The following is a 12,417-nucleotide window of genomic DNA, read 5'->3' on the forward strand; positions in this document are numbered from 1 at the left end:
TTCAGATCTGATTTCATTTCTGCTGCCCCTCAAAGAAAGAGTGGGGAAGACGGCAAACAAACTGGCTGCAGCGGGGTGTTTCTAGTGCATTTATTCTGTTAGTAACTGCTCTATTTTATGCCTCATGAATCCTCTTGTTCTGCATCATCTCCTTGGAAGACACCTGCGGGCACGGGGCACTGAAAGAGCCACAAATGAAAACAACCGCGGCTGCCGATGCTCTGCCCCACAGGACGACGGACGACCACTGCCCAGCCCCCTCGACCCTCAAGCAAATGCCTGTTTCATGGCCTTTTCCCGATGCAAATTTTCTGGTGCTTTGAAATCACCCAGAAAGGCATGATACTTCATCTTTCCCCTAAAACTGCAATCGAATGATAAATGGTACCTTTTCTGAAGGGATCTGCCTAACCTGTTCTGTCACAGCCTTCTCCTGGGAGAAGATGCCTGTGACTGAGCAATGCCGTGGGGATAAATTAATTGGAAGACCACAGCTTTATCAACTCAGCCTGCCGAACACCCTTGCCGGGTCCCCTGCGAGAGCCGCACGGCTGGGTACAGGCACGTACAGGCAGCGCGGACCCTGAGCCTTCTGCTGGGTGGGACGGGGGTACCCCGCGCTGCGCACGGGACAGCACCTCTGTCCAGGCATACCTGCCCTCCTCTTACAGAGGAGTTTCTTTTTGTTCTCATACGTAACACCAGCTGAAGTAATCTGATACGGTAACGTTCATGACAGAAGGTGTTTCTAAGTCAGAAAACCTCCACAGCACAGGATCTACCACCCTATAAAAATGTGAGTTTTAATTTGTAACCATGTCTGCGTAAGAGGCGACAAAAAATTTAAGTGAGGAAATGATAAAGATGTTAACATCCTCTCTCAAGGGTTTTCTGTGTCTAGTTTAATAGTTTTTAGCTTTTTAAAGCATTTGCCAGCACAGTTTTCTCACTTCAGCTGGGCACAGCTTGTGACCTCCATCCAAGTAATGTCAAATCATAATGTGATACACTCATGAGCGTACAAATAAAAGCCTGTTGTCTCTTTCTCAGCTTTCTGGACACCATTTGCAAATGCAGCCTTGGCATGCGAATAAGCCTGGTGGGAACTGCCACTGATCCAGACCCTGCAGCTGCAGCTGACACAGCATTTCCTACCTGATTTCCATCTGGGGTGAAACAGCAGTTTGGGAGCATCTGCCCGGCCGAGGGGAAGAGCCTGTCGTGGCCGGGGTGGGTGCCCACCGCCGTGGGGGACATGGATTTTGCAATAATCCTGGTGTCTAGGAACAACCTAGGCATGATGTATCCCAAGATGATATATCCTAGGATTGCACGGACACATGGAAAAAAACCCTGCCGGGTAAAAATGACAAGGTGGGATCAAGAAGGCAAGAAGAGAAATCTCACACCCCCAAAATGAAGTCAATTACAAGAGAGACAACAAATTCCAGACTATTCATATTTAAATAGGAGCTAGATACCTAACTGCAGACTAATTTCACTTGCTGAGATCAGATCCACAGACAAGTAGACAGAAAAAAGCTTTTTTACATCTTTATCTTTAGCAGGCAAGAAAATTAGCTCCCAATTTAGGTATCCTTACAAGGGACTGCTGTGCTGAACTATGAAACTCTTCTCATTGTTAAGCCTTGACTCAGCATTTTGAATAATTCAAGTATTTTGCCATCGTGTGTGTATCTGCTGGGAGAGGTACCAGCATTTCTCCACCATGCCTGAGAAAAACCTTACATGTGTCATGTGGATTTGGGTTTTTTCCCTACAAGGGTTGAAGAAGAGGGAACTTTCGAGATATGCACTTTTAATTTCCATCACTTTGATCAGTTTGCATCATCAGCGTCCCATTTCCAGAATTAAGAGTAAACTCTGAGTGGTGAGTCAACCCTCAGTGTACACCTCGTAGGAAACCGAGAGTTGTCCTGTGAAATCGGGGAACAGGTTTTCAGCATCCTTTATGTTTACAGTGTCTCTAATTCTGCATTGTCCTGGCAGAGAGATTAAAACAACCAAAATCCATTACAAGCCCTTGATTGTCACTTTCTCCGGAAAATAGATGTTTGTATGCATGAGTCATAATAGTCACCATTCATTTCGATGGCGTTCTTGTGCTGCTAACTTTAAATAAACAGCAATGTTTTGATAAAGTTTGCAAAAGCATAATTAGTCCTACAGGCACAATATTTTCAGATTTCAAATGCTTGTTCTCCAGCTGTACATTTTAGATTTATAATTTCAAAAACAGCTGATCACAGGCTCCACTGAAGCTCAAGATTTGGGGGGTTTGGGCTTAATGGCAGTCAAAACCTTATTAAAATACATGCACACAGAGAGATGCAGTACATGTTTCTCCATTTTCTTTGTTACACACATCTGTCATAACCTAAAGAAGTGAGAAAGAAAGAAAAACCTAATATAAACACAGACTTTAACATTAATTCTGTTGGGATTACATAGCATGTAATCCTTTTTTCATGCAGTTTTTTATTTCTTTAAGGTACCAAAACACACTCAAGTAAGAGTTGCTCTTTCAGAACAGATGAAAAGGAAATATTGCAGTAACGGACAACAAGGCGAGACGAGAGGAGAAGACCACGATAGGTGCATCTTGCTAACAGGTCCCAGCTCCAAGGCGGAGGAGAAGAGATTTCACCCGCTGCTCACGGGATGTGGGGGCACAAGGGCCGACGCAGTTCAGTGCTACGAGGATTGCAAACTCCTTGAAAGCCGGAGCTTTTGTGGCCGTAAGGCCCCATGATGTCAGTTATAATCAACCTCCTCGTGGAGAAACAGACCACTACAGTGTGCTCTTTTTCAGACAAATTCAATATTTTGCTGGTTAGCTTGACTTTTAGATTTATTTCCCAAATGACTAACTCGTAAGAGCTTTCTTTGTATACAGTGACTGCTATTCTTAGGCTTTAGGAGCAGTGCAGGTCCTGCTCAGGCTATAGTGAAACAGCAAGTAATTTTTTTATTTATTTTACTCTCTTAAAATGTCAAGATTTAATACAGCTTCAAGCTTAGCTCAGCTGCTTCAGTGCAAGAGCTCCATACCTGTTTGCCAAAGCCGGACTTTCTGACAGCCCCGGCATAAATCCAACCACAGGGAGACGAGGTCTTTCCCCAGCCGGGAAAAATTCCCACGGCACTGGTACGGATGTTCAGTGATGCTGTTTGTCCCCTTAGGGTCCAGATGAACTTATTTTGGAGCTGAAAAACAGCCTTTTTCCACGGGTGGTGGGATGGAGCTTTTCAAGAGGCACAAGTGTATTTCTTTGCTGTTCATTTCAGTTTTAGAACAAGGCACAACCTTTCCATTCCAAGAGCTAAAACAAAGAGTAAACAAAGAGTAAACTCAAGAGAGTAAAAAAAGTACATTTAACCATAAACTGTCTGCATTTTTTAAAGCTGCTGCTGGTATTGCAGGTGCAGTTTCCCCCCACAGGGCTGGTACAGCAGCACAGGCAATTGCATCTTCTGCCTGTGCGTGCGGGAGCTGTGGACTCCACCACCCCGAACGCCTGGGTGAGCCCACACGAGCAGGGAAAGAACCTGAGCGTGGACCAGCCGGGGCCCAGCAAGTGTTTCTGTCCTCAAAGGCGACTCAGGAGAATTGATTCTGACTTTATTGCAGTCTCAGTGGCATTGCTTTTATGGCCTTTCCCACCCTGCAGAACATGAGGGCAGTAAATCCTCACCGTTACAGAGCACCACTCTGACACCTGAGGATAGCGGAATAGCAGTATCTGCAATTTCATTATTGTGCACAGAAGGTTATATTATGTATCTAAAAGGAAGCCGCTGCCTCTGCTGAGGATGCGTGGGGCTGTGGCCACGGCAGATTACACTGAGGGTTTGCATATGCCTCCAGACAGGGCAGATACCCCTGCAGTTTACAGTCCTCCCTCAGAAAACACAACTTCGTTTGGGTTTCTGCACTTTAAATGGCAGCATCCTGCAATGTCTTGCCTGCAACACCTGGCACTGTACGGGCTTTTGGGCAGGCTGGGCCAGTAAGTTGACGTTAGTCCAATTCCTAACGTGCAGTGTTGGAAGCTCCCTTCATTTTAATTTAAGATCAATTTTATAGTTTGTTATCTCAATCGAAACCAAACAGACTTTTCTATAGACATTCACCAGGCTATTTCTTTCTACAAAATTATAGCAGTTCAGGTTATAGTAATTTACTGTGTTTCATATTGGGAATTCTCTGTATCTTTCAGAGAGCAAGCTCTGGGTTTACCTATGCCTACTGGTTTTTGCTTTTTAAAATCAGCCAGTGACCATTAAGCCTAGCCAGTTCTTAGTTCATGCAAGCTGCTGTTTTCCAGAGCAAACAACAGAAGTTTTGACCAGATTTATTTCCTGCGCTAGCTAAGGTAAATAGCAATTACTTTTGAAAACCACATATTTCCTTGTATTTGCAACCTACGACTGTTTTCTTTGTACCGGCCACAAGTCCCCTGGAAGGGCAGTGCTCTTGGAAAGGCTGAGCTCCTGTTTTCTGGCAGCCCAGGGGCTCTGTGCTGCTTCTGGGGGCTTAGAGCAGGTTGGGCTGCAAAACTGCACGAAAGACTAACAGAAAAAGCATCCACTTCAGAAAGGTGCTGACAGCATCAAGGGAAGAGGCAGTCTGGAGGTGCATTCAAACCAATAAAAGCTTGGAGAAAGCAGAAACCTCAACAGATGTTACCCTAAACCAGAAATGTTGCCATTTCCAGAAAAGCTTCCAGCTTGGATAAGCCATGCTTTCTCTCCTCTAGCTTTGATCCATCTTTAATCTGAAAAATAAGATAAAACATTGAAATTGCTCTACAAGTATTGCATTAACGTACTAATGTGCTAGTGAGGATGCCACAGAAGATTTACTCATCATTGCTTTAAGGTTTTATAGATCACACCTAACATCTACCACCGTTCCTAGACTATAAATTCCAATAATTTGGGAGCAGTTTAGCACTGCAGCAGAAATGGAGAAAATGAATGCCTCGGAACAAAAGAGCCTTAACAAACCACACAGATTTTCAAAGCAGGCTGTGTTAGAGGTTAGCTATGCGCCTTCATTTGCTATAGCAACGGACACTTTAGCTGGAATGTGTACGATGTCACAGCACTTTCAGCTTTTTTTTTTTTTTTTTTTTTTTTTTTTTTTTTTTTTTTTTTCCCCTGTAACCTCTCAGACGGCCTGGAAGTCTGTAAGCATCTCTTAATAGACTCTTGTTATGAAAATGCCTTCCTGGGAAACATCTAGAGATAAAGATTTTTCACTCAGGAAAAAAAAAAAAAACCAAACAAACGGAATGGGCTTTCTCTGGTGCAACTGCAAAGCAATTTGGTATGCAATTAGTCAGAAAGAAAGACAATGTTCTGTTCTTATTTATTTTTTAAGCTAACAAAGGAGAATCTGGTGCATGCTTTTTGTTGTCCAAGCACTTCAAAAAGCAAAAATATCCAACTATTTTAGCAGACATGACAGAACAAGCAAAGGTCACCAAAGTGACTTTTTCGTTTCCATAGCAGAGAGCTGTCCTCGGAAATGAGATTTGTTTATTTGGGGTTTGTTTTCTTTCTCAGACCATTTCGTTGGGGGTTTCTGACCCTCTGGGTCTGGGCAGCTGCGTTTGCAACGCAGGCGATGATTGCGAGCCCGCGGTCTCCGCAGGTGCTGCAGCCCACCTCGCTCCCTGCGCACCCAGGGGCCGCAGCACCAGGCTCCCAGCGGGAGTGAGCGGCTTTTCCACAAATGCCATTTTTTGGACCTTTCCGGTCGCAGGTTGCGTAGCGAGGAATACATGCTTTCTGGTGCACATCCGTGATGCTGCTGAGAAGTAAAATCATGACCAGCTCCCCACAGCAGCCTGCCACAGAGCTTTTCAATTCAAAACACTGAAAATTACAGGGAGAGGGAGGTTAATAAAAACTGCAGGGCCTGCAGCAGAGGGGGTCGGGCTGTCAGCTGCTGTAAACACGCTCTGCATGAAAGTTCATAACTGCAGAGGATCTGGCCGTTATTTTTTATGAAAATTACTTTCTAAATGGTGGCTTATTGAGATATTTATTGGCAGTAAATATTCAAATGAACACATAAGGCTAGTAAATTTGGTTCTTCAGAAAATTTGTACTGATTTGCAGCATTAATAAATACAAATACCAAATAGCTACCCAATTGCAATCTGAAACTCCTTTATTCCATTTTTCATTGCTCGTTGGTTTGACAGACTTCAAAAACCTAATCTGCAATATTGTGGTAACTCATTTTTTAACTTATCTCTGCCTGATATCCATTTTATAAAAACATATATGGTTTAGTCATAAAGGTTTCCCATAGTCTCCCAAATCAAGGGAAAGGAAGATAAAAAATAAAGTTCTTAAAAACTGATTTTCAGAAGATGAAATTAGCTGGCTGAGTTGAAAAATAACTTTAAAAATGTTTAAGGTTGACTTGGAACAAAGTATTCACTACTGCCACCAAAGTAAAAATAATAGGGGATACGCTTTCTGTAATATAAACGTCGGAAATGTCTAAAGACAGCATGTTTGAAAAAAGAAAGCATCATCTGAAGAAAAGTTCTGAGATTGTCTTGATTTGTGAACAGCACACTTGATAGACAATTTGACAAAGCACACATTAATTTGGTTTTAACTTTTTATTCTTTTAAAGCAGAAAAAAATACAGGTTGAAAAACTTTATCCACCTCCACTGTGAGATTTGCAGTGAAATACTGAACCTTGTGCTGTCATCAGTACATCAAAATTGTGCTGAAACATTAGAAGCAGCACAGAGCAGACCTACAAGAATAATTTGCATCCAGAAACCTTGCAGTAAAAGATTTGAGAAGATCGACGATTCATTTCATTCTGAAATGTTCAGAAGGTGACTTAAACTGATAGTAGAGGACTCTGTCTTAGTGCACAAAACTGTCTTCACATTATGAAGAAATGAGACAATCGTAAATAAATCAAAATGGATTTTTTTTTTCTAAACAAGGAAAAGGAAAAGGGCTTCAGGAAGGATTTTCAGGTTTAATTTTAAAGTGTCTGTTATGCAAGAGGTCAAACTAGGTGACCACGACAGACACGTTTGCCAAATAATCCACACATCTGTTAACAGAGAGATGTTTAACCTGTTTCCTACCACTCAGATTTAAAAGCATTATATATTATTAAAACCAGTGTTTTAACTGGACAAAATTTAAGGTGTTATTAAATTCAAAACTAGCAACAAACACGAAGAAATACGGCAATAAATCTTTCAGCTTCAAGAAGGAGGATATTTAGTAGCTGTTACTGCATATTGCTGAGGAATCGACCACCTCCAGTATTACCAAAAAAGAAGATCCACCCCGAGCGATGCTTTGGTGGTTGTCCAGCACCAAACTTCAGAGGTCTGCACTGCAGCCAATGGGCACTGAAACAGAAAAATCTTCCAGGAATCGATCAGAAAAGACTGCTATCTGAATTACACTGCGTAAATCCCACGCATTTCAACAGCTTTGGGCAAATTAACACAGGTCTGTGACAGTTTCAATGACCTGAAGCTGGTCCTTGACATCAACTGAGGCAGCGAACGCTATGAGCCGATGCTTACGGCAAGCCACGCCGGCCGCGGGTACACCGGCACCGTTTTTGGACGGGGGTTTGCAATATGTATTGGAGCACCACGGCAGTAATGCTCACCCTGTCAGAAAGCAACGCTGCCCGGCGAGCGGGGGAGCTGCACAGAGACCCGGGATGGTCGGAGACGCGGCAGGAGATGTCCTCGCACACCCACAGCCGGGAGCAGCGGCTGGCCGCAGCGGGGCCTCCCGAGGGGGTCTGCCAGCCGTAACGTCCCTTCGCCTCCCGCTCCGACAGCGGGGGACGAGCCCAGCGCCCTCCCAAACCGCTGCTCAGCATGGCACGCTGCAGGCAGGCAGCGCGGGAAGCGGCGCGCTGCCAGCCCCTCCTCGGGACCAGTGCCACCACCGTGGGGACTTCGTCAGCCGTTGGTACCATGGCACAGGGAAAGGCAGAGGATGGCAGAAACCGCCGGGTTCAGAGCTCGATGCTTACTCAATTAAATGGCCCAACCCTGAAAGCCGTGGCCTCCTCGCTCGCTTTTTGCAAGTGGAGAGTGACAGATGCATATGTGATGCAAAGGAACAGCAAGTACTTTTTGTAATACTTACCCTAAACTCACACACAAAACTAGTAAACAAAAGTATCATCTCGTGTCCTTTCTCACAATCAGCAGTGACACGCAGCTCGTTTCAGAAATAATCCTTACCGCATCGAGCGGTCCGGCCCCACCACCAGCACAGCTGCTGGAAAAGGGACCACGAGGGCTCGTAAGGATCAGTAATGGGAGCACCACATATTTCACACCTCAATAATAAAACAGTGTAGAAAGGGTCTGAACTCTTCAGTTTCACAGGCACTTAAGGAGCTTAGAGGAAATTAAAGGATATTATAGAAATATGAATTATAAAGAAGGAAATACTAAAGGATTTTTCCTCCATTATGTCCCACAATTATTTTAATTCCTCTCTAAAGGCAAGAGGCTTAGTGTGATCACACTAAATCACCGACGAGTGTTTGTCGGGAGCACCAAAGTGGATGCTGGGTCCAAGCCCTCAGAAACCAAATCCCAGCCCAGAGCTGGCTCCCGCTGCCCTTGGACCGGCGGCTGTGCCGTCAGAGGGACGGTTCACTGGCACCGGCTCAGCATCTGCCCACCTGAGACACCAGCACCAGAAACGCATACTCACACTGGTAAGAAGCTCTTTTCTTAATCCACATAACACCATCGTGGGACAAAGGCATAAAATTAAAGGCGTTCCTCCTCCATTTCATAGCCTCTCATTTCCTACGCATTTAAGGCCATCTTTTAATTATGTACACAAGAGAAATGCAACTTCTGAAAGGACAGGGTTGAAGAGAAACAGATGCAAAAGGGAAGGTCTTGAATCTATTAACTAAAATATCAATATGGTCTAAAACCATAATTATCTTCTTTTAAAAAGAACAGTTACCAGGGCTTCTAGGCAGGAGTAATAGTCAGAGAATGCAGATTATAGGAGTGCCATATTCTTACCAAAGAGGTTTCTAGTATCAGTAATAAAAATGAAAGGCACTGACCCTGGTGGGGTCTGGGATTGTTCCCCGAGCGCCCGCAGGAGTCGGGATGCTCCCGGCCCCGGCGGCGCCGAGCAGCCCTGGGCGCCCAGGGAAGGCACAGACACGTGCTGCACTCTGGCGTAAAACAAAGTGTTGCCTCTTGTGACTAATAGGAGAAATAAGCCCATAATGTAGACTTCCAGTTGGAAATTTATTTCTGAGCAAATGGTAAGTAAAAATTTTTACTTTGGCCTCACCACTATGTGATGCTCTAGCAGCCTTAATAATGAAGATAAATTTCTGAGCACGTCAAAACATTTATGGAGAAGAGTCAAAGAATTAAAAAAGCACAGTGATTCCTTAGACACTCAGACCAAAGTTCAAGATAGTATCCCATCTGTAAGATTTAGTTTCATTTCAGTTTCAATTATAAGATTTTATTCTTGCTATTAATTTCCACTGTCATCTGAAATCTAAGGATTTGTTGTAGTAAGACTCAACTGTGGTGGGAAATAGAAGCTTCTCTACCATTTGCTGTGTTCAGTCAAGAAGGGCATATTTTTAGTATTAATAGAAAAATTAGTAATATTATGCAAAGATTACTAGAAATTGCAAAAATACTTCTTTATATAAATAATTCAGTGAGCTTGGTTTAGATCAACTTCCGCTCACCATTGCTGAACATTTTCCATCATCTTTAAATTCCTTTTCGTTGCTGACGTTGAATTGCCCTTGCCCAGACACCAGATTTCTGCCCAGCCCCACCTCGCTGTTCATCTCCACTTCCTCATGCCTGCTTTGGGAAGGGCACGCAGGGACTGACGGCTCTGCTCTTGGGACTTTCCAGTCACTTGTGGGTGTGTGTTTCTTTGTGCTCCCTTCCCTGAAAAATCATAAATCTTCTACCGTGCACAGGAATTTCATGCCAGCAGTGGTCTGTCTGGCCAATCTGAGAGTAAGGACTGCACAGATCAAAAGGCGCCTGAAGAGAGCTGTTTAATGATCTGCCTTCACTTGCTCTCATCCTCCTCTCTAGGCTCCTGAAGTCATTGCCAATGCAGAGCTAAATGAAACCAAAATCCTCAGAAGCTAAAAACTAAGGGAAGAAATCAGAAAGCGGAGCTCTTTTCAAGTGCAGACATAAACGAAAGATAACTCCAGACTCAGCTCTCTGCAGGAAACTTTGAGTTAAGATCCATCTTTCCCTCTACTCCCCCGACCAGCACCAAAATATACATTTCATTTTTCATGTCACCTCCAACAAGCGTGCAGAATCAGCTGCTGGCTAATGCTTTACAAAGATAAATGCATGCAAGAGAGAGAGAGACGAGCGCCAGGCTGCAAATGTTTTGTGGGGACGGAAGCATCAGACCGTGGGCAAATCCGTGCAGCGAGCTGGGCTCACGCCCTCCATCGCTCTCCTCCGCCAGCAGCTTCGCCATCGCGGCAGGCTGTCCGCGTGCGGTACACGGTGATCCGCTCTGGAGAAGCCAGCAGCAAGCAACATCGCTCTCTGGTATTTCCACGGGACCCCTGAGCTGCCTGGCCCTGGAGGGGCACAGAGGGGACGGGGGGGGACGGCAGCGGGGCCGGTGGTGACGAATTCCCGGGGCTCACCGCAGCCGGCGGCTCCCAGGCTCTCACCGCCCAGCGCCAGGGCCCTCACAGAGGGGGGATCGCCCCCGGGGTGGGGACCCTGCCCGCAGTCTCTCGGGGACGGGAGCGGAGCGGGGAAGCCCCGGGAGCAGGGAGGTTGGGACATCCCCGCGGCACCCAGCAGCCCAGGACCCGCGCCCTGCCCGGCATCCGTGCCCAGTGGGTGTACCTGCTGAACGCAGGGAGGAATAAACGCACGCGGTGGATTAGGGAAACGCATAATCTGAGGCTAAAGTTCTACTATTTATTAGATTAATTATTTTCTAAAGGCAGATGGAAAATCTAGACAACCAATATGAATAGGCAATTCTGCGTTTTGTCAGTTTTCCCATTACGCTGCAAGGTCATCTCTAATTGACTTTAAAATCCATCTTAAAGGAGGCTTTCCAAACGAGCCAAGAGCCGGCCCCACCGGTGCTGAAGGTGCCCGTGCCTCTTGCTGGTCCCCTCTCACCGTCACCCCGCGGGGACACCCGCCCGGCCGCAGGGACCCCGCGGAGCCAGCGTCTCTTCCCGGCACGGAAGGAGCCCCCCCCGCCTTTTCGTCAACTCGGGAGGACAGCAGAGCTGGCGGGACAACTGAGCAACGTCGCGTGTCGCGGGCTCTGCTGGGGTTTTACCCCTTTCCAGACACGACTGCAGGCGCAGCCGGTCGGAGGCAGAGGTCTCCAGCTCGGATGTGGAGGTGACACAACTTAAAGGGGGTGTATGGCTATATGTCTTTGACATTGCCAAGTGAATTTGAGAATCAGTGGGTTTTCACCTTCTGCAGACGAGCAGTGAATTTCTTCCTTTGTTGTTTGATTGCCTCTGGGATTATTATCACTTAACTGCACTGCAGTCGCATGTAGGAACCCCTTATATCGACCAGGGCCTTCTCTGTGCAAACTTAACAAAAAAAGAGATTCCTCCCTGAATCCACAATCTGAACCTATTGTATCAATTCCTGTGAGGGCTCAGGGAGTTTTGGTGGTGCCCTTTATGAGGGTAATCCGCAGCTGAGAAGGGATTGCCACCTGGGCACAGTAAGAGCTGACGCTCCCCGTTTTCAGAGGTCCATCCTCCGGGGATGGACGGGCTGTGCGTGCAGAAGCGCTCATGGCTGCACCCCCATGAGCGTAAGGACTGGACCGCATCCGTACCACCACCTCGCCAAAACCCGTCCTGGCTCATCCTCGCCAGGGCATGAACAACTCACTCCAGCCAGTGCCCCCCCGCCAGCGCTCCCAGTTTGCTTACCTTGGAGAAGCACCTGTTTCCCAGCGATGAAATGGGACCTGTGCTTGGCTGCTCTGCTTCACATCCTCACTGTGAGTCCTGTCCACCTTAACCTGCTATTAAGCTTGTGGACTCAAAAGCTAAGTCTTAAACTTTTAAAGTATTTTCACCAAAACACAGCTCTTCTGCAAATGTCAGACTTTTTCATGCATTTTTTCCCATTGTACTGGGGATTCTGTTTAATCAGAAAAAAATTAATCCAGCAAAACGCACCCCATTTATTCTCTACCGGCAAAATAACATCTAGGGGTTTTGGGTTTTTTTTTTTTCAGTTCATGCCACTGGGTATTCATTTTTAAAAAAGCAATTTCAAGTTCTAAAACACTTGCCTGTTGGCTTTCTGTACTGTCAGGCCAGCCCAGTTTCACC

The sequence above is a fragment of the Aquila chrysaetos genome, chromosome 12 (genome assembly GCF_900496995.4).
Source record: "Aquila chrysaetos chrysaetos chromosome 12, bAquChr1.4, whole genome shotgun sequence".
Taxonomy (NCBI): domain Eukaryota; kingdom Metazoa; phylum Chordata; class Aves; order Accipitriformes; family Accipitridae; genus Aquila; species Aquila chrysaetos.